The 19268-nt window shown below is 37.3% G+C and overlaps 1 pseudogene across 1 annotated transcript; it reads right to left on the bottom strand.

The window, feature by feature from the left end:
• Positions 1-2587: 2587 nt before the first annotated feature.
• Positions 2588-3550, bottom strand: LOC309861043 (olfactory receptor 2T29-like; annotated as a pseudogene). The gene has a single exon. The product of its transcript is annotated as an olfactory receptor 2T29-like (transcript).
• Between the last annotated feature and the right edge of the window lie 15718 nt (positions 3551-19268).

The raw sequence follows: 19268 nt of genomic DNA, 5'->3' as shown, positions 1-19268 counted from the left end.
TTATATGGAAAACCCAAAAGACTCCACGCCCAAACTACTAGAACTCATACAGCAATTCAGCAACGTGGCAGGATACAAAGTCAATGTGCAGAAATCAGTGGCTTTCTTATACACTAACCATGAAAGTACAGAAAGGGAAATTAGAGAATAGATTCCATTTACTATAGCACGAAGAACCATAAGATACCTGGGAATAAACCTAACCAAAGAGGAAAAGGATCTGTACTTGAGGAACTACAGAACACTCATGAAAGAAATTGAAGACCCAAAAAGATGGAAGACCATTCCATGCTCTTGGATCGGAAGAATAAATATTGTTAAAATGTCTATACTGCCTAGAGCAATCTATAGTTTTAATGACATTCTGATAAAAATTCCACGGGTATTCTTCAACGAGCTGGAGCAAATAATCCAAAAATTTGTATGGAAACAGAAGAGACCCCGAATCGCTAAGGAAATGTTGAAAAGCAAAAATAAAACTGGGAGCATCACATTATCTGACTTCATGCTTTACTACAAAGCTGTGACCACCAGGACAGCATGGTATAAAAACAGACACATAGACCAGTGGATCAGAGTAGAAAGCCCAGATATGGACCCTCAACTCTATGGTCAAATAATCTTCGACAAAACAGGAAAAAATATAGAGTGGAAAAAAGACAGTCTCTTCAATAATGGTGCTCAGAAAACTAGGCAGATATATGTAGAAGAATGAAACTTGAACATTCTTTTACACTGTGCACAAAGATAAACTCAAAATGGATAAAATACCTAAATGTGAGTCAGGAATCCATCAGAATCCTAGAGGAGAACATAGGCAGTAATCTCTTCGATATCAGCCACAGTAACTTCTTTCAAGATATGTTTCCAGAGGCAAAGGAAACAAAAGCAAAAATAAACTTTTGAGAATTCATCAAAATCAAAAGCTTCTGCACAGGCAACGAAACAGTCAAGAAAACAAAGAGGCAACACACGGAATTGGAGAAGATATTTGCAAATGACGCTACAGACAAAAGGTTGATATCCAGGATCTATAATGAACTCCTCAAACTCAACACACACGAACCAGGCCAACATATCAAAAAATGGGCAAAAGATACGAACAGACACTTCTCCAATAAAGACACACAAATGGCTATCAGACACATTAAAAAAAATGTTCATCATCACTAGCCATCATGGAGATTCAAATTAAAACCACATTGAGATATCACCATACACCAGTTAGAATGGACAAAATTAACAAAACAGGAAACACCATGTGTTGGAGAGGATGTAGAGAAAGGGGAACCCTCTTCCACTGTTGGTGGGAATGCAAGTTGGTGCAGCCTCTTTGGATAACAGTGTGAAGATTCCTCAAGAAATTAAAAATAGAACTTCCCTATGACCCTGCAATTGCACTCCTGGGTATTTACCCCAAAGATACAGATGTCGTGAAAAGAAAGGCCATATGTACCCCAATGTTTACAGTAGCAATGGCCATGGTCGCCAAACTGTGGAAAAAACCATGGTGCCCTTCAGTGGACGAATGGAAAAGGAAGATATGGTCCCTATACACTATGGAGTATTATGCCTCCATCAGAAAGGATGAATACCCAACTTTTGTAGCAACATTGACAAGACTGGAAGAGATGATGGTGAGTGAAATAAGTCAAGCAGAGAGAGTCAATTATCATGTGGTTTCAGTTATTTGTGGAGCATAACAAATAGCATAGAGGACATGGGGAGTTAGAGAGCAGAAGGGAATTGGGGTAAACTGTAAGGGGAGGTGAATCATGAGAGACTATGGAGTCTGAAAAACAATCTGAGGGGTTTGAAGTGGCGGGGGTGTGGGAGGTCGGGGTACCAGGTGGTGGGTATTTTAGAGGGCACAGATTGCATGGAGCACTGGATGTGGTGAAAAAAATAATGAATACTGTTATGCTGAAAATAAATAAATTAATTTTAAAAAATGGATCTTGGAGAGCTGAGAAAATAAAGTAAAATTTAAAGGATATTATTAAATGCTAAATATGCAAATGCTTAATACATAAATAAAGACAATTTAATACATCTCATAATGTTTATTGTCCTATATTTTCATAATGTATTTTCTAAATGTATTAATATCCTCCTACAAAAATAAGTTTGTAATTATCAATGCCAGTAAACTCATGCTAGTATAATATAGTTAAATTCATTTTGAATTTAAAAATAGAATGTAATCAATGAGCTTTGTAATACACTAAAGCCATTCCCAAATGAGTTATGCAAATAATACGAAGCATTATGAGATGACAATCTATGGAATAACATTGGCATAAGATTCTGAAGTTATAGGGTGCCTGGGTGGCTCTGTGGGTTAAGCTACTGCCTTTGGCTCAGATCATGATCTCATGGTCCTGGGATCGAGTCCCACATCGGGCTCTCTGCTCAGCGGGGAGCTTGCTTCCCTCTCTCTCTCTCTCTCAGCCTGCCTCTCTGTCTACTTGTGATCTCTCTCTGTAAAATAAATAAATAAAATCTTAAAAAAATACTTTAAAAAAAGATTCTGAAGTTATAATATTTGGAGAAAAAGAATTAAAAAAATCATTAATATAAAAATTTCCTATTTTATGTTTTCTTCAAAGTCAGGTCCCACATTAAATATTTTCTTCAGAGCTCCTATGACATCCTTATTCCTGAGACTATAGATTACAGGGTTTAACACAGCAGTGAGGATGGTATAAAAAACAGATACAACCATGTCCTTTTCAGGAGTGTGATAGGAGTTGGGAAGTATATAGGGGTAGACAGCAGCCCCATAGAAGAGGATGACCACAGTCATATGGGAAGAACAAGTGGCAAAGGCCTTCTTCCAGCCTTATGCTGAGTTCATCCTGTGAATGGTAAGGAGGATGAAAAAATAGGAGCTTGAAATGACTGTCACAGGAATGAGGAGCATGAGGACACAGCACAGATACATGACTGTCTCATAGAGAGAAGTGTCTGAGCAGGAGAGCTTCATTACAGCAGGGACTTCACAGAAGAAATGATGGATCTCCTGAGATCTGCAGAATGGGAAAGTCATAGCAATGGGTGTGAGCATGAATCCATCCACAGATCCCAGAAACCAGTGGCCAGATGTAAGGAGAATGCATATTTTATGGCTCATGAGGACAGGGTAATGAAGTGGGTGACAAATGTCCACATAGCGGTCATAAGCCATGGCAGCTAGAAAGAAAAATTCTGAACCTGCTAGTGTTATCTAGAGGAACATTTGCATTCCACATGCAGAGGCTGAGATATTATTTATACCCATGACCTGGTCGATGAGCATCTTAGGCACAGTGACAGAAATATACATTACATCCATAAGAGACAACTGGCTGATGAAAAAGTACATGGGGCTGTGGAGGTGGGCATCAAAATGTATCAGAAGAATTAGAACACCATTTCCAGTTAAAGCCATCAAGAGCACTACAAAAATGACCACACACAGGAGAGCTGGGTGATTTGATTGACTGAAGATTCCCACCAGAATGAAATCAGACTGTCCAGTGTAATTGGCCACCCAGTTCATGTTTTTCATAAGTTTCACTTATATCACTGAGAAGAGTTTTGGTATTAATGGTCATCCATGGGAGTCTTCCACCTGAAATGAATAAATACATATTTACTGGCAGTGTATGTGAATATATGTTTGTTTATGTCAACCTCATTGTGTTAATCAGAGAAAGTTTTATGGTGTACAGAAATGAGATGATTACATAAAATTTAGCATTTAGTAGAAAATGAGGCATTAGGTTATGCTGAGTTAAATAAGTCAAGCAGATAGAGTCAATTATCATATGGTTTCACTTATTTGTGGAGCACAACAAATATCATGGAGGACAAGGGGTGTTAGAGAGGAGAAGGGATTTGGGGTAAATTGGAAGGGGAGGTGAATCATGAGAGACTATGAACTCTGTAAAACAGTCTGAGGGGTTTGAAGTGGTAGGGGGGTGGGAGGACAGGGTACCAGGTGGTGGGTATTATAGAGGGCATGGACTGCATGGAGCACTGGGTGTGATGAAAAAATAATGAATACTGTTTTTCTGAAAATAAATAAATCAATTTAATTTAAAAAAGAATAGGCAAAAAAAAAAAAAGAAAATGGGGCATTAGGAACTGTGGGTAAAAATATTTGGCAACTTATACTAAATATGTTACAGTTCAGGTGATATGGTAGCCTAATGATTGATATTGACATCTATCAACATATATTGAGCATTTGCCGAGATAATAACTTAAACACAAAAAGTGAATTATTGAAAGAAAAGGTAAATAAAACTTCATTTTTAGAAATTTTGTTATATAAATCTAATTTATTCTTCTACTTTTAGAACCTAAATGGAATCTTACAAAATTCTAGAATGTGTATATTATGTTAAAAGGAATTTAAAAAGTAACAAACGCAAATATGGGGAAATCCTATACCGAATTTTTCATTCTGCCCCCCTCATAGAAAAGGGCAACTCAGTGAAGCTATACTGGGTGGAGTGAGCCATACATTCCTAGGAGTAGGCTAGGATCCTCACACATGACTGACCATTTAGAGATCTGAGTGGCATGAGGCAGGAATCTCAGAATCTCATCTAACCACAGTTATAAATCTATATTTTCCTCTATCCACTATTCCATTGTCCACTCTACATAAAGACAGTATAAAATAATAATTTTTACATCAGGTGTGGTTAGGATTAAGTAAGATAAAATAATCAAAGTCCCTAGTACATTACCAGTTACAGAAGAATAAGCACACATACTGTTTATTTAAAGAGTTAACACCTACAATATTCTATTTGCAGAATCTATTTAAGAAATGGCTTTTATTACTATTGTCTTATTATGTGGAACACCTCAGTTTTCCACTTTCAGCATCTGTCCATACATTTAAGCATTTGAATTTTATAATTTCTATTGTTCCAAACACTTGTATATATAATATATGTATATACTAATTTTACATGAATATATATAATTAAATATAAAATGGATATATAAATAAAATATAAACACAAATATAAATATTTATTATTTTAACCCTGATTCAGATCTCTGTGGAGAATGTCTTCTTGTTTCTGTCTAATACACACTTCTCCAAATTGAAATTAATCTCAATAAATTTGAGTGTGAAGGGAAAACTTGGATTTAGATGGTCACGGCTATTTAGAAGGCAAAGCTTTAGTTATTTACCCAAATATCACCTGCTTCATGGAGATAGTAATTAATTTGTCATGGAAACGAATATATGTAGAGAAAAACTGCACACCTCTGGGATGTCACTGACTGAAATTCATTGTTAAATCCTCTATCTTGCTGCTGATAGTCTGAGTCTCTGTTAGATTCTGAGAAAAATCAAAGTGAAATTAAATTAAGGAGGTAAGAGTTACCTGCTCTGGGACAAATGTTATACAATGTGATTTAAACTACAATTTAAAAATAGATACAAAATAAATAAAGATTGATAAATATAAAATGGATGGGAATGGAGGAGATTATGTTGAGTGAAATTACTCAAGAAGAGAAAGTCAATTATCATATGGTTTTACTTACTTGTGGAACATAAGGAATAGCATGGAAGACATGGGGGGAAGGAAGGGAAAAATGAAGGGAGGTAAATAGGAGGTAGAGACAAACCATGAGATTCTGTGGACTCTGAAAAACAAACTGAGAGTTTTGGAAGGGAGGAATTGGGGGATGGGTTGGTCTAGTGGTAGGTATTGAGGAGGGCACATATTGCATGGAGCACTGGGTGTTACATGTAAACAATGAATCTTGGAACACTACTTCAAAAACTAATGATGTCCTGTATGGTAACTAACATAATATAATAAAAAAAGAAGAAAAAAATCAAATATGAAATATCTATGGCCATTATGTAAACAATTTCTAATAGCTTCTTCCACATTTCCATTTTGGAGATTAACCTTTGTAACTTTTTAAAATCTCTGACATATTAAGTGTTACATTTGAAGAACCCTTTCAGGGTTCTGCACAGTGACTAAGATATTGAGGAATTTGAAACTGCGGAGGGAGGAGTCAAGATGGCAGAGAGGTAGCAAGCTGAGACTGCTTCAGCTAGCCGGAGATCAGCTAGGTAGCTTATCTAAAGATTGCAAACACCTGAAAATCCATCGGCAGATCGAAGAGAAGAAGAACAGCAATTCTGGAAACAGAAAAACAACCACTTTCTGAAAGGTAGAACCGGCGGAGAAGTGAATCCAAAGCGACAGGAAGATAGACCCCGGGGGGAGGGGCCGGCTCCCGGCAAGCAGCGGAGCAACCGCGCACAAAATCAGGACTTTTAAAAGTCTGTTCCGCTGAGGGACATCGCTCCAGAGGCTAAACCGGGGCGAAGCCCACGCGGGGTCAGCGTGGCCTCAGGTCCCGCAGGGTCACAGAAGGATCGGGGGTGTCTGAGTGTCGCAGAGCTTGCGGGTATTGGAACGGGAAAGCCGGCTGCAGATACAGAGCCAACAGTAAGCTCACAGCTCCGGGTTACCTTGAACCGGTCGCAGGCTCGGTGAGCTCGGAGCGCGGCCGGAGGTCAGGCAGACGGGAGTGACTGGGCGCTGTTCTCTGAGGGCGCCCTGAGGAGTGCGGCCCTGAGCTCTCGGCTCCTCCGGGCCGGAGACCAGGAGGCCGCCATTTGTGTTCCCGTCCTCCGGAACCCTACGGAAAGCGCTCAGGGAACAAAAGCTCCTGAAAGCAAACCCGAGCAGATTACTCACCCCGGGTAAGGGCGGTGTAATTCCGCCTGGGGCAAAGACACTTGAGAATCACTACAACAGGCCCCTCCCCCAGAAGATCAACAAGAAATCCAGCCGAGACCAAGTTCACCTACCAAGGAGTGCGGTTTCAATACCAAGGAGAGCAGCAGAATTCCAGAGGAGGAGAAAGCCAAGCACGGAACTCATGGCTTTTTTCCTGTGATTTTTTTTAGTCTTGCAGTTAATTTAATTTTTTCTTTTTCTTTTTTTTTTTCTTCTCGCCTTCGGGTAATTTTTTTTTTTTTTTAACTGTTACCTTTTTCTTTTTTAACGATTTTTTACTAGTTTATCTAATATATATATTTTTTCTTTTTTACATTTTTCTCAGGTGTTTTCCTTTTTAAAAATTTTTTTTCTTTTCTTTGTTCTTTTTTTTTTCTTTCTTCCTTTTTGAACCTTTTTTTAAACCCTTTCTCCCCACTCACGATTTTGGATCTCTTCTAATTTGGTTAAAGCATATTTTCCTGGGGTTGTTGCCACCCTTTTAGTATTTTACTTGCCCCTTCATTTACTCTTATCTGGCCAAAATGACAAGACGTAAAAATTCAACACAAAAAAAAGAACAAGAGGCAGTACCGAAGGCTAGGGACCTAATCAATACAGACATCGGTAATATGTCAGATCTAGAGTTCAGAATGACAATTCTCAAGGTTCTAGGCGGGCTCGAAAAAGGCATGGAAGATATTAGAGAAATCCTCTTGAGAGATATAAAAGCCCTTTCTGGAGAAATAAAAGAACTAAAATCTAACCAAGTTGAAATCAAAAAAGCTATTAATGAGGTGCAATCAAAAATGGAGGCTCTAACTGCTAGGATAAATGAGGCAGAAGAAAGAATTAGTGATATAGAAGACCAAATGACAGAGAATAAAGAAGCTGAGCAAAAGAGGGAAAAACAGCTACTGGACCACGAGGGGAGAATTCGAGAGATAAGTGACACCATAAGACGAAACAACATTAGAATAATTGGGATTCCAGAAGAAGAAGAAAGAGAGAGGGGAGCAGAAGGTATACTGGAGAGAATTATTGGGGAGAATTTCCCCAATATGGCAAAGGGAATGAGCATCAAAATTCAGGAGGTTCAGAGAACGCCCCTCAAAATCAATAAGAATAGGCCCACACCCCGTCACCTAATAGTAAAATTTACAAGTCTCAGTGACAAAGAGAAAATCCTGAAAGCAGCCCGGGAAAAGAAGTCTGTAACATACAATGGTAAAAATATTAGATTGGCAGCTGACTTATCCCCAGAGACCTGACAGGTCAGAAAGAGCTGGCATGATATTTTTAGAGCACTAAACGAGAAAAACATGCAGCCCAGAATACTATATCCAGCTAGGCTATCATTGAAAATAGAAGGAGAGATTAAAAGCTTCCAGGACAAACAACAACTGAAAGAATTTGCAAATACCAAACCAGCTCTACAGGAAATATTGAAAGGGGTCCTCTAAGCAAAGAGAGAGCCTACAAGTGGTAGATCAGAAAGGAAAAGAGACCATATACAGTAACAGTCACCTTACAGGCAATACAATGGCACTAAATTCATATCTCTCAATAGTTACCCTGAATGTTAATGGGCTAAATGCCCCTGTCAAAAGACACAGGGTATCAGAATGGATAAAAAAACAAAACCCATCTATATGTTGCCTCCAAGAAACTCATTTTAAGCCCGAAGACACCTCCAGATTTAAAGTGAGGGGGTGGAAAAGAATTTACCATGCTAATGGACATCAGAAGAAAGCAGGAGTGGCAATCCTTATATCGGATCAATTAGATTTTAAGCCAAAGACTATAATAAGAGATGAGGAAGGACACTATATCATACTCAAAGGGTCTGTCCAACAAGAAGATTTAACAATTTTAAATATCTATGCCCCCAACGTGGGAGCAGCCAACTATATAAACCAATTAATAACAAAATCAAAGAAACACATCAACAATAATACAATAATAGTAGGGGACTTTAACACTCCCCTCACTGAAATGGACAGGTCATCCAAGCAAAAGATCAGCAAGGAAATAAAGGCCTTAAACGACACACTCGACCAGATGGACATCACAGATATATTCAGAATATTTCACCCCAAAGCAACAGAATACACATTCTTCTCTAGTGCACATGGAACATTCTCCAGAATAGATCACATCCTCGGTCCTAAATCAGGACTCAACCGGTATCAAAAGATTGGGATCATTCCCTGCATATTTTCAGACCACAATGCTCTAAAGCTAGAACTCAACCACAAAAGGAAGGTTGGAAAGAACCCAAATACATGGAGACTAAACAGTATCCTTCTAAAGAATGAATGGGTCAACCGGGAAATTAAAGAAGAATTGAAAAAAATCATGGAAACAAATGATAATGAAAATACAACGGTTCAAAATCTGTGGGACACAACAAAGGCAGTCCTGAGAGGAAAATATATAGCGGTACAAGCCTTTCTCAAGAAACAAGAAAGGTCTCAGCTACACAACCTAACCCTACACCTAAAGGAGCTGGAGAAAGAACAAGAAAGAAACCCTAAGCCCAGCAGGAGAAGAGAAATCATAAAGATCAGAGCAGAAATCAATGAAATAGAAACCAAAAAAACAATAGAACAAATCAACAAAACTAGGAGCTGGTTCTTTGAAAGAATTAATAAAATTGATAAACCCCTGGCCCGACTTATCAAAAAGAAAAGAGAAAGGACCCAAATAAATAAAATCATGAATGAAAGAGGAGAGATCACAACTAACACCAAAGAAATACAAACTATTATAAGAACATACTATGAGCAACTCTACGCCAATAAATTTGACAATCTGGAAGAAATGGATGCATTACTAGAAACATATAAACTACCACAACTGAACCAGGAAGAAATAGAAAGCCTGAACAGACCCATAACCAGTAAGGAGATTGAAACAGTCATTAAAAATCTCCAAACAAACAAAAGCCCAGGGCCAGACGGCTTCCCGGGGGAATTCTACCAAATATTTAAAGAAGAACTAATTCCTATTCTCCTGAAACTGTTCCAAAAAATAGAAATGGAAGGAAAACTTCCAAACTCATTTTATGAGGCCAGCATCACCTTGATCCCAAAACCAGACAAGGATCCCACCAAAAAAGAGAGCTATAGACCGATATCCTTGATGAACACAGATGCGAAAATACTCAACAAAATACTAGCCAATAGGATTCAACAGTACATTAAAAAGATTATTCACCACGACCAAGTGGGATTTATTCCAGGGCTGCAAGGTTGGTTCAACATCTGCAAATCAGTCAATGTGATACAACACATCAATAAAAGAAAGAACAAGAACCATATGATACTCTCAATAGATGCTGAAAAAGCATTTGACAAAGTACAGCATCCCTTCCTGATCAAAACTCTTCAAAGTGTAGAGATAGAGGGCACATACCTCAATATCATCAAAGCCATCTATGAAAAACCCACCGCAAATATCATTCTCAATGGAGAAAAACTGAAAGCTTTTCCACTAAGGTCAGGAACACGGCAGGGATGTCCATTATCACCACTGCTATTCAACATAGTACTAGAGGTCCTAGCCTCAGCAATCAGACAACAAAAGGAAATTAAAGGCATCCAAATCGGCAAAGAAGAAGTCAAATTATCACTCTTCGCAGATGATATGATACTATATGTGGAAAACCCAAAATACTCCACTCCAAAACTGCTAGAACTTATACAGAAATTCAGTAAAGTGTCAGGATATAAAATCAATGCACAGAAATCAGTTGCATTTCTCTACACCAACAGCAAGACAGAAGAAAGAGATACTAAGGAGTCAATCTCATTTACAATTGCATCCAAAACCATAAGATACCTAGGAATAAACCTAACCAAAGAGACACAGAATCTATACTCAGAAAACTATAAAGTACTCATGAAAGAAATTGTGGAAGACACAAAGAAATGGAAAAATGTTCCATGCTCCTGGATTGGAAGAAAAAATATTGTGAAAATGTCTATGCTACCTAAAGCAATTTACACATTTAATGCAATTCCTATCAAAGTACCATCCATCTTTTTCAAAGAAATGGAACAAATAATGCTAAAATTTATATGGAACCAGAAAAGACCCCGAATAGCCAAAGGGATATTGAAAAAGAAAGACAACGTTGGTGGCATCACAATTCCGGACTTCAAGATCTATTACAAAGCTGTCATCATCAAGACAGCATGGTACTGGCACAAAAACAGACACATAGATCAATGGAACAGAATAGAGAGCCCAGAAATAGACCCTCAAATCTATGGTCAACTCATCTTCGACAAAGCAGGAAAGAATGTCCAATGGAAAAAAGACAGCCTCTTCAATAAATGGTGCTGGGAAAACTGGACAGCCACATGTAGAAAAATGAAATTGGACCATTTCCTTACACCACACACAAAAATAGACTCAAAATGGATGAAGGACCTCAATGTGCGAAAGGAATCCATCAAAATCCTTGAGGAGAACACAGGCAGCAACCTCTTCGACCTCTGCCGCAGCAACATCTTCCTAGGAACAATGCCAAAGGCAAGGGAAGCAAGGGCAAAAATGTACTATTGGGATTTCATCAAGATCAAAAGCTTTTGCACAGCAAAGGAAACAGTTAACAAAATCAAAAGACAACTGAGAGAATGGGAGAAGATATTTGCAAACGACATATCAGATAAAGGACTAGTGTCCAGAATCTATAAAGAACTTAGCAAACTCAACACCCAAAGAACAAATAATCCAATCAAGAAATGGGCAGAGGACATGAACAGACATTTCTGTAAAGAAGACATCCAGATGGCCAACAGACACATGAACAAGTGCTCGATATAACTCGGCATCAGGGAAATACAAATCAAAACCACAATGAGATATCACCTCACACCAGTCAGAATGGCTAAAATCAACAAGTCAGGAAATGACAGATGCTGGCGAGGATGTGGAGAAAGGGGAACCCTCCTACATTGTTGGTGGGAATGCAAGCTGGTGCAGCCACTCTGGAAAACAGCATGGAGGTTCCTCAAAATGTTGCAAATAGAACTGCCCTATGACCCAGCAATTGCACTATTGGGTATTTACCCTAAAGATACAAATGTAGTGATCCAAAGGGGCACATGCACCCGAATGTTTATAGCAGCAATGTCCACAATAGCCAAACTATGGAAAGAACCTAGATGTCCATCAACAGATGAATGGATCAAGAAGATGTGGTATATATACACAATGGAATACTATGCAGCCATCAAAAGAAATGAAATCTTGCCATTTGCGACAACATGGATGGAACTAGAGCGAATCATGCTTAGCGAAATAAGTCAAGCAGAGAAAGACAACTATCATATGATCTCCCTGATATGAGGAAGTGGTGATGCAACATGGAGGCTTAAGTGGGTAGGAGAAGAATAAATGAAACAAGATGGGATTGGGAGGGAGACAAACCATAAGTGACTCTTAATCTCACAAAACAAACTGAGGGTTGCTGGGGGTAGGGGGTTTGGGAGAAGAGGGTAGGATTATGGACATTGGGGAGGGTATGTGCTTTGGTGAGTGCTGTGAAGTGTGTAAACCTGGTGATTCACAGACCTGTACCCCTGGGGATAAAAATATATGTTTATAAAAAATAAAAATTGAATCTGCTTGCTGAGTGAACAGAGAAAGTTGAGGGTGCATGGGGGTGCTCAGATAATCACTGATGCATTTTGATAAATAGGAATGACTGTGATCAAGCCACATTGAACAGTCCCACTAAGACACCTAAGAGACAAAGCGATGCTGTCAGTATCATACAGGGCAACTAACCTCCATATTTATGCTTATGTTTCTTTATCCAATTGCTTGAAATTAATATAAACAGCTTTGTGCATCATTAATAGTGATGGTAGAATAATATTGAATATGTTTTTGAAGCATCAGGGCAAATTTTTAATGCTGCACTGTATTTAATCTTCTCCAAGAGTCAATGACATATGTATTTTCTCCTTTTACACATTAAAGAAATTCGAGTTCTTGTGATAAGTGCCCAATATCACAATGTAATCTTAGGGAGAACTCTACCTAAGTAGGAGTAGGACTGACATTCTCTAATTCTGCCTTATATTGGTTGGGGACATAGTCCTCTCTCCACAGTTTACAATTTAAATTTTATGTCACACATTTTAAGTTTAAACAAAGAAACATAAATATGATTAAGAAATTTATTTCATAGTTTTAGCTACTCAAAATAACCCTCCTCAAGTTAAATATAATATCTTTTCCTCTGCAAAATCTCAGCCTCACAAATACAAATACGTTATCCAATAATATAGAAATAATATTCATTATTTTATTCCATCAGTAATTGGAAACTGAGAATCAATTTATAAATGTGTAAAAGCAAATATGAATTATATAAAGAGTTTCAAAGGGAATAGTGCATTTTCTTTTCTCAATAAAAATTGACGGTAGGCAAAATAGTTGCAGAAATAGTGTCAAGAACTAATAGCATTGTCAGAAGCAAATCAGGTCAAGAAAAATAATTACCTTTTTGCTCCTCCACTTTTATCTACTTGTCTGGTTGAACCCACCATCAGATGATACTGGAAGGTTCATCCAGATGGGTAAATGAAGTGTGGCCACATAAAGTTTATATAAGAGAAGCAGAAAAATGGCATCATTCCTGGTTTTAAAATGTTTCTTAGAGGAGAAGATAAGGTGTGTCTTTTGATAAATCCCCTTGAGATTTTAAGAAAGGTATTAAGGTTAAAACAGCTAAAAGGAAAAAAAAAAAGCTAATCAATATTTTAGTTGCACTATTTTGGCTTTCTCTTCATTACTTTTAAATAATCTCCTTTTATCATTAAATGTAATATGCATCAAAATCTATTTAAAAGATTTTATCCATTAATTTTAGAGATAGAGCATAGAGGGGGAGTGTGAGGAAGAAGCAGACTCCCCACTGAGCAGAGAGCCCAATGCAGCGCTTGATCCCAGGACCCTTAGATCATGACCTGAGCTGAAGACAGACACCTAACCAACTGAGTCACCCAGGTGCCCCAATACGCTTCAAAAATCTTAACAAATATTTAAAATAATCTCAATTCACACTATTGTTAATTATTTTCTGTGAAATATATTAATTTTTGTAGCCTTTTTGTTTTATGAAATGTATATTTATATATGTAATCTGTATGCATGTATTTATGACATATATAGTATTTTATGTTTATGTTTATATCATATATAATCCTTTAAAAGTTGATGAAATATTTTTCTTTTATTTTTTCATCTTTCACAGATGTAGAATTTGACTCTGTGAGATCAATTACTGTTGTGGAGAATAAAATTGAGTTTGCTTTCCCTCACATCTTTTTCTCCAATATTCTTCATGAGTTTATTGATTATACTTTTTTCTATCATTAACTTTCAACTTATGCTACCGTAACATGCATTTAATTTTTCTATTTTCCATTTTTATGTTGGAATACGTATGTCTGTGTGTGTGTGTAAATATAGATATAGATATATAGATATAGATATTCTCAACAATTTTTAAGCATACTGTTTGATGTCATTGGAATACATTAATTTCCATTAACACAATCTCCAGAACTTTTTTTGACTCATAAATTTGTAATTTGATACCCATTAAAAAAATTACTCTTCATTTCTCCTTTCCCCCATACCATGGCAATCATTATACCTAATATTTTTATGATTTTGGATACTCTAATTGTTTTGTATAAGTGAAATCATACAGGACTTATATATTTGTGACTGATTCATTTCACTTAGCATTATGTTTTTTAAAAGTTCATCCATGCTTCAGCATATTACAGAAATTCCTTCATTTTAAAGTTAATGTTCCATTGTATCTATATGCAACATTTTGCTTACCCATTTATCAATGGACACTTGCATTGTATCCATGTTTTAGCTATAGTGCTGCTATAAATATAAGTATGTAAATATATCTTCATGACACTGCTTTCAATACTTTATAGACTGTAGCACCATGTTTAATTTTGTGGGAAATCCTATACTTTATTACACAACAGCTGTAGCATTTTTCATTTCCACCAACAGTGAACAGGGTTCCAATTTCTCCACATCTTCGTCTACACTTGTTATTTTCTGTGCCATTGATAGGAGCTACTCTAATGAGTTTGGGGTTTTGTCTAATTTGATGTTAGTTTCTTTACCAATGACTAGTGATGTAGACGACCATTCAATGTGCTCTTGTCTGCTTATCTTTGGAGAAATATCCATGCAAGTCCTAGCCTCTTTTTAAAAGTCATGTTATTGGGGTGCCTGGATGCCTCAGTCAGTTAATTGTCTTTCTGTGGTTTCTTAATCCCAGGGTCCTGGGATCAAGCCCACTTCATCTCCTCCCTGCTTGTTCTCTCTCTCTCACTCTCTCTGTCACTGTCTCTATCTGTCCAATAAATAATTATTTAAAAATTACATTTATGTTGTTTGTTTTTGTGGTGGTGTATTTAAGCAGTTCACTGTAAATTCTGGATATTATCCTGTTATCAGGTATGTGACTTGAGAGCATCCTATTCTATGGATTTTTATTTACTCCCTTGATACTCACTACTAATGCACATATTTTTAATCCAATTTGTCCAGTTATTTTTGTCTATGTCTATGGTGTTATTTCTTTTTTTAAATTTATTTTTATTTATTTGTCAGAGAGAGAGAGAAAGAGAGAGCAAGCACAGGCAGACAGAGTCACAGGCAGAGGCAGAGGGCAAAGAAGGATCCCTGCTGAGTATGGAGCCCGATGTGGGACTCAATCCCGGGATACCAGGATCATGACCTGAGCCAAAGGCAGCCACTTAACCAACTGAGCCACCCAGGCTTCCCTACGGTGTTATTTCTAAGAAACATTATGAAATACAATGTTTTTCCTAAGTTTTTTCCTATATTTTTTCTAAAAGTTTTATAGTTTTAAGCTTATATTTGGACATTTGTTCCAGTTTCTGTTATTTTCTGACAAATGATATTACATAAGGGTCTAAACTCATTATTTTCCTTGTAGATGGACAGGCCATTTTCCCCAACAATATTTGTTGAAAACACTCTCTTTTCTCCACTCAAGGACCCTTGCTTCTTTGAAAAATTATTTTATCATATATATGAGTTTAAAAAAAATGTTATTAACATATAATGCATTATTTGACTCAGGGGTACAGGTCTGTGAATCATCAGCCTTACGCATTCCACAGCACTCACATGCTCTCCCCAATGTCTATAACCCAGCCACTCTACCCCTACCCCGCCCCAACAGCCCTCAGTTTGTTTCATGAGATTAAGGTCTCCTTTGGTTTGTCTCCCTCCTGTTGCCTTTTTTCCCTCCATACCTCCCATGAAGCCCCCCTGCCCTCTAAAATTCTTATCAGAGATCATATAATTGTCTGTCACTGATTGAGATATTTCCCTTAGCATAATACTCTCTAGTTCCATCTATGTTGTTGCAAATGAGATTTATTTTCTCTTGATGACTGCATGATATTCCACTGAGTGTGTGTGTGTGTGTGTGTGTGTGTGTGTGTGTGTGTGTGTGATATATCACACATTGCTGCTGTAAACATTTGGGTGCAAGTGCCCCTTTGGATCACTACATTTGTATCTTTAGAGTAAATACCCAGTAGTGCGATTGCTGGGTGATAGGGTAGCTCAATTTTCAGCTTTTTGAGGAACCTCCATACTCTTTTCCATACTCTCCATACTCTTTTCTGCACCAGCTTGCATTCCCACCAACAGTGCATCAGGGTTCCCGTTTCTCCACATCATCACCAACATCTGTCATTTTCTGACTTCTTAATTTTAGCCATTCTGATTGGTGTGAGGTGGTATCTCACTGTGGTTTTGATTTGTATTTCCCTGATGCTAAGTGATGTTAAGCACTTTTTCATGTGTCTGTTGGCCATTTGGATGTCTTCTTTGAAGAAATGTCTGTTCATGTCTTATGCTTATTTCTTGATTGGATTATTTGTTTTTTGGGTGTTGAGTTTGATAAGTTCTTTATAGATTTCAGATACTAGCCCTTTATCTGATATGACATTTGCAAATATCTTCTCCCATTCTGTCAGTTCTGTCAAATTTTTTGGTTTTGTTGACTGTTTCCTTTGCTGTGAAAAAGTTTTTATTTCTGGGCTTTCTACTCCATTCTGTTGGTTACGTGCCTGCCAGTACCAAACTCTTTTTATTTTAGTAGCTTTGTAGTAAGTTTGAAATCAGAAGTATGGCTCCTCCTGCTTTGTTCTTCTCTGGGATTATTTTGCCTATGTGGGGTCACTTGTGATGTTATATGAATTTTAGAGTGGGTCTCCTATTTATTAAAAAAAAAAAAGATAATTAACATTTCGATAGAGATTTCATTAAATTTGCAGACTGCTTTGGTTGGTATCACTTAAGTCTGTCAACCCATGAAAAGAATGTTTTATTTCACTAAATCTTCCTTAATTTGTTCCAGAAATGCTTTATACTTTTTGTTGTGCAAATTGTTCACCTCATTGATTATGCTAAACTAAGTATTTTATTTTTTTCTTTTCATTTTTAGTTAGTTAATATACTGTGAAAAATTGGTTTCAGGAGAAGTCGTGATTCATCATTTACATGCAACACCTAGGGCTCATCATAACAAGTGCACTCCTAATAACCATCACCCATCTAGCCCATTTCCCACCCACCTCCCTAAAACAACCCTCAAAATGTTTTCTGTCGTTAAGTTTCCTTTAAGTTTTGTTTCCCTAAGTCTTTTTTCATTCACTTTTCCCTCCTATATGTTCATCTGTTCTGTTTTTAAATTCCACATATAACTGAAATCATAGGCATTTGCCTTTCTCTAAGTTATTTCACTTAGCCTAATACCCTCCGGTTCCATCCTCATCCTTGCAAATAGCAAGATTTGATTCTCTCTTTTTTTAAGATTTTATTTATTTATTTGACAGACAGAGATCACAAGTAGGCAGAGAAGCAGGCAGAGAGAGAGGAGGAAGCAGGCTCCCTGCTGAGCCAAAAGCCTGATGGCGGGCCTCGATCCCAAGACCCTGGGATCATGACCTGAGCCTAAGGCAGGGGCTTTAACCCACTGAGCCACCCAGGCACCCAAGATTTGTTTCTCTTTGAAAGATAATAGATGATAGATACATAGATGATAGATTAGATAGATAGATAGATAGATAGATAGATACTAGATATATGATAGATGATAGATAGATATCAGATCTTCATTCATCAGTTATGAAAATTTGGACTGTTTCTAAATTTTGTCTGTTGTTGATAATGCTTCTATAAACATTGGGGTATATGTGCAGCTTTGAATTTATATTTTTGTATCCCTTGGGTAAATATCTAGTAGTGCAATTGCTGGATCATAGGGTAGCTGTTTTATTTTTAAGATTCTATTTGTTTGACAGAGCACCAGTAAGCAGAGAGGTAGACAGAGGGAGAGGGAGAAGCAAGCTCTCTGCTGAGGAGAGAGCCTGATGTGAGCCTCAATCCCAGGACCCTGAGATCATGATCTGAGACAAAGGCAGTTGCTTAACTGACTGAGTAGGCCAGGCACCACAAGGGCTGTTTTATTTTTAACTTTTTGTGGCACCTCCCATACTGTTTTCCAGAGTGACCGCCCCACTTTGCATTCCTCCCACAGTACAAGAAGGATCCCCTTTCTCCATATTCTCTCCATATTTCTTGTGTTGTTAATTTTAGCCATTATGACAGGTGTGAGGTGGTATCTCATTGTGATTTTGATTTGTATTTTCCTAGTGATGAGTGATGTTTGCCTCTCTTCTTACATCTGATAGTTATCTTTCTGTATTCTTTGGAAAAATGTTTATTCATGTCTTCTGCCCATTTTTTAAAAATTCAATTAGACTTCTGACCATCTCTTAACTGGGTTATTTGCTTTCTGGGAATTCAGTTTCATAAGGTCTTTATAGATTTTGGATATTAATCCTTTATTATATACGTCCTTTGCACATATTTCCTCCATTCTGTAGTATTTCTTTTTAGAATTGTTGATTGTTTTCTTTATTGTGCAGAAGATGTTTATCTTGAAGTACCAATATTTCGTTTTTATTTCTTTTCCCCTTGCCTCTTTCTAAGACACTGCTGTTTCTGAGGCAAAAGCAGTTGCTCTGCCTGTGTTCTCCTCCAGTATTTTTATGGTTTCTTGTCTCACATTTAAGTCTTTCATCCATTTTGAATTTATTTTTGTGGATGGTGTAAGAAAGTGGTTCTGTTTCATTCTTCTGAATGTGACTGCCCAGTTTCCCCAAAACCATTTGTTGAAAAGACTGTCTTTTTTCATTGGATATTCCTTCCTGATTTGTCAAAAATTGGTTGAACATAGGGTAGAGAGTTCATTTATAGAGTCTTCTTTCTGTTCCATTGATCTTTGTGTTGCTTTTGTGCCAGTGCCAAGCTGTCTTGATGACTACATCTTTGTAGTGTAGCTTGAAGTCTAGAATTGTGATGCCTCCAGTTTTGCTTTTATTTTCCATGATTGCTTTGGCTATTTGGGGA

Source organism: Mustela nivalis, assembly GCF_964662115.1.
Source record: "Mustela nivalis genome assembly, chromosome: 3".
Taxonomy (NCBI): domain Eukaryota; kingdom Metazoa; phylum Chordata; class Mammalia; order Carnivora; family Mustelidae; genus Mustela; species Mustela nivalis.
The sequence above is the reverse complement of the archived record's forward strand: the minus strand, read 5'-3'. Positions and strand labels throughout refer to the sequence as shown.